Below are 4,626 nucleotides of genomic sequence, written 5' to 3'. Positions count from 1 at the left end.
CTTTGTATTGTATGATTTGAGGCACCTGATTAGAAATAGAGTTTACCAAGAGTGTAAGGACACTCCAGCATGCTTTCTCTTTCCACTTATCTATTAATTCTCTTACTGGTGAGATTTGATACGGCCACTTGTACACTCCTTTTGAGGTTAGTAAAAAGTGTTTGTTGATATTATCTCTTAATCTATAGAAGAACTTCTTTTCTTCTCTGAGTACCAAGGATCCCGCAAAGGCGCCTTAGAATAAGAATAAAGACAAAGGAGAAACAAAGAGCTGGACTCTGTTCTCAGATATCCTTTCAGTAGAAGAGCTCTGATTGTACTTCGGGCATTTTTTAAAATATAATTCTATACGAAGAGTTGCTTTACTAAAAATTTTTAAAGTTAAAAACTATTCTTCAAAGAATGATTGACAATAAAAATATAAATCTTTCTTGATACATGGACTCTTTGCAAAGGTCTTTTTGGGGGGCATTTTTAAATAGATTTTATTTTTGAGAACAGTTTTAATTCATAACAAAATTGAGCAGAAAGAAGAGAAGGTTTCCATATAGCCCTGCTACTACACACGCAGTCTCCCCCATTATCAACATCTTCCGCTAGAGTGATGCATTTGTTACGACTAATGAACCTGCATTGACACATTATCATCACCCAAAGTACATCATTTACACTATGGTTCACTCTCGGTGTTGCACGTTGTATGTGCTCAGTTGCTGAGTCGTGTCTGACTCTTTGTGATCCTGTGGACTGGGCTACAGACTCCTCTGTCCATGGGATTTTTCCAGGGAAGAATACTGGAGTGGGTTGTCACTTGCTCCTCCAGGGATCTTCAAACCCATGTTATCTGAGTCTCCTGCACTGCAGGCAGACCCTTTACCACTGTGCCACTGGGGAAGCCCTGTATAGTCTATGAATATTTGACAAACGTATATTAAGGTTTGACAAATGTATATTAACATGTATCTTCCTTTGTAGTATCATACAGAATAGTTTTCCTGCCCTAAAAACTTTCTGTGTTTTGCCTATTTATTTCTCACTATAAAGAAGGCTGAGTGCCAAAGAATTGATGCCTTCAAATTGTGGTGCTGGTGAAGACGCTTAAGAGTCTCTTGGACAGCAAGATCAAACTAGTCAATCCTAAAGGGAATCAACCCTGAATATTTATTGGAAGGATTGATGCTGAAGCTGGAGCTTCAATACTTTGGCCACCTGACGCGAAGAGCTGACTTGTTGAAATAGACCCTAAGCTGGGAAAGATTGAAGGCAAAAGGAGAAGAGGGCGACAGAGATCATTGTGAGCATCACTGACTCAATGGACATGAATCTGAGCAAACTCTGGGAGGTTGTGAGGGGCAGGGAATGCTGGCATGCTGCAGTCCATGGGATCCCAAAGAATTGGACATGACTTAGTGACTGAACAATAACAACACAAAAATAAATGAGCTACCAAGCTGTGAATAGACATGAGAGAAACAAGTTCATAAAGGCCTTTTTTTGCAAACTTAGATGTTCATGGCTGTTCATACACTGGCATCTGAACTTGCAAGGAGTATGAGACACATGTAAGCCTGATCGAGACTCAGCAGCCAGCATCTTCAGAAACCTTACTTTTACCTTACCCCAGCCCATGCATACACACACACACACAAGATCATGCTATTTTAAAATGTGGCAGAACCTACTCAGAAGCATTAGCAGTATTCCTGTAGCTCTTCATAGCCTGCTAAGAGCTCTAGAAGGGTAAATATGAAGAAAGATGTCTAAAATTCCTTGGGCTGTTAATTAATCTGTCTTCTTCGTCAGTAAGTATAATAATACCACCTTAGAAGGTAGTTGTGATGATTAAATGAGATCGTGTAAAGCAGTGAGCCCCAACCTTTTTGGCACCAAGGACCAGCTCCGTGTAAGTGGAAGGCAGCTTTTCCACTGGCAGGGGTTGGAGGGGTGGGAGGGAAGGATGATTTCAGGATGATTCAAGTGCACTACATTTATTTTGCACGTCATTCCTATTATTATCACATCAGGTCCATCTCATATCGTCAGGCGTTAGATCCCGGAGGCTGGGGACCCCTGGGGTAAAGCACTGGCAGAGGACCCGGAGTGTGATGTGCTCGACAGAACGTGATGGTTCGTTCTGAGTGTGACCTGCTTTCCTAGCAGTGACTACATGGGTTCATCTTACATCCACGTGGTCCCCAGACCTAGTGATCCAGGTCCTCTTCAACATTAGAGCTTTACACTTGTCTTCCTCATATTCACTAGTGCCTGCCCAAAGTGGCACTTCTCCAGCACTGGTCCTACAATACCAGTATCTCTGCGAAGCTACATTTAACCTCAAACGGAAGCATCTCTCTTCTCCCTCAAATCCTAAATCCTTACATGGTGCCCTCTGGAAATGTGCCACGTTTGACAGATTCCGGAGTCAGCATTTCCTCTCATCTTTCATTGCCATCCTCTTACCCCATTGTTGGCTTGTTCCTGCATCTTCTTTGCCTCCTATTCATCTGCATGTTGCACGGTAACCAGAGTGACTCTTCAAAAAGTGACACTGTCCCTCTGGTGTGGGAAGCCGAGTAAATAACGTGCTTCAGCTTATAACATTCTGCCATCATTTTGTGGGAAGCCTCACGATTTTATAGTGTTATTTCCCCCTTCATGCTTGGTCTCTTATTTCTCTCTCTGCCTCTAATAAGTTTGAAACATGTTTTTAATCATCATAAAATGGGAAATCTGTACAAATATATATACTCTTTCTTGGTGGCTCATCCGTAAAGGATCTGTGTGTCAGTGCAGGAGATGGGAGTTCTTTCCCTGGGTCGGGAAGATCCCCTGGAGAAGGAAATGGCAACCCACTCCAGTATTCTTGCCTGGAGAATCCCATGGACAGAGGAGCCTGGTGGGCTACAGTCCATGTGGTCTCAGAGAGTCAGACACGACTTAGTGACTAAACAACAGCAAATGTATATACACATATATGTGTGTGCTAAGTTGCTGCGGTTGTGTCCGACTCTGCAACCCTATGGACCATAGCCCACCAGGCTCTTCTGTCCATGGGATCCTCTAGGAAAGAATGCTGGAGTGGACTGCCATGCCCTCCTCCAGGGAGATGTATATATATGTATTTATCGACCTAACTTTTCATTCAGCACTATGTTTTTACTGTTGTATGGCATTTCGATACACACCCCTTCTCTTTCCTTCTGTATTCCTCTAGTGACAGAGTGATAGACACTGGTGCCCCCAGCTCTTCAGTACTGTAAGCAACACTGTCGTGAGCATCCTTGAGCTTCTTCCTTCACGGACAAATGCCATCATTCTTCTGGGATATATGCTCCAAGAGGTGCTGCAGGCCTGTGGAACATAACGGTTGGGTTACAATTTCATTAAATACACTCCTTTTGGGAATAGCTACCACACTCAGTAGCACTCTATACACATCCCTGACTCCCCACATCCTTGCAAACACTTGCTATTTTACTATTTTCCAATGTTTGCAATAGAGGTTTTTACTTTCACTGTTTCTCTTTTTACTGAGTTTGAGCATATCTTCACAAACTTCTTACCCATACAGATTTCTTTTTTGTGTGTGAATGGCTAATTCGTATCTTTTGCTCATTTTTGTATCAGATATAGGTGTTTTCCTTGAGGGAGTTTCCTGTGTGTTTCTACATGAGTCTCTTATTGGTTGTAGAAATTATAGCATCTTTTCCAGTGAATCATACATCTGATAACTTCTCTGAGGAATCCTTTGGGCACTTTTTGGAGGGGAGAGTGCCACATGGCTTGCAGGATCTTAGTTTCCTGACTGGGGATTGAACCCAGGCCCATGGCAGTGAAAGTGGCAAGTCCTAACACTGGACCACCAAGGAACCCCAGAGGGTACTTTTTTGAGTAGAAATTTCAGTTTGGTAGAGTCAAAAACATCCAGTTTGCTTTTGGTTGTAATTTATAAGGCTGCTAAGGAATCTTTCTTCATGCCTAAGACACAAAAGTTTACTACATTTTTTCCCCCGTTAGATTTTTAAGGGACCATTGACACCTGCAAGTCACCTCTGTACATCAGGTGTATAAAATTAGCTTCTTTAACACTGTCTATTAAACCAGGAGTCAGCAATTTTTTGCAAAGCGCCAGGAAGTAAATATCTCGATTTTTGAGACAAAATGGTCCTCAACTCTAATGTGGTAGCACCAAAGCGGCCATAAATAATATATAAATAAAAGGGAGTAGCTGAGTTCCAACAAAAACATTTTTGCAAAATCAGGCAGAAGGGCTAGATTTGTAGTATGGGCTATAATTTGCATGTTGACCCTAAATTAAACAATACTCTCTTTGCTCGTTTGATTTGTGGTGCCACATATATTTATAAGACAAGTTCCCAAACCCATCCAACTTTCATTCTCCTACTAGAAGCCATTTGCGCATACCTGTACTGTGTCTTCTTTATCTATTCACCATTTACTTCTGTCTCCTTCATTTGGCTTAAATACTGCTTCCTCAGGAGGCCTTTCTACTGAAACCAAAAAGGTTAGAGGGTCCCCAGAGTCAGAGAACCAGGCCTGGCTTTCTTAACATAAGTGAAGCCATTTTGGACCTAAGCCGTGATGTGATCTAAGTCTGGCCACATG

At 42.0% G+C, this 4,626-nt stretch overlaps 1 non-coding gene across 1 annotated transcript; it reads right to left on the bottom strand.

Moving 5' to 3' along the window:
- Positions 1-3,797: 3,797 nt before the first annotated feature.
- Positions 3,798-3,869, bottom strand: TRNAE-UUC. The gene has a single exon. It is a non-coding gene; the product is annotated as a tRNA-Glu (tRNA).
- Positions 3,870-4,626: the final 757 nt, after the last annotated feature.

The sequence above is a fragment of the Cervus elaphus genome, chromosome 19, assembly GCF_910594005.1.
Source record: "Cervus elaphus chromosome 19, mCerEla1.1, whole genome shotgun sequence".
NCBI lineage: Eukaryota > Metazoa > Chordata > Mammalia > Artiodactyla > Cervidae > Cervus > Cervus elaphus.
This window is presented reverse-complemented; position numbering and strand designations above follow the sequence as displayed.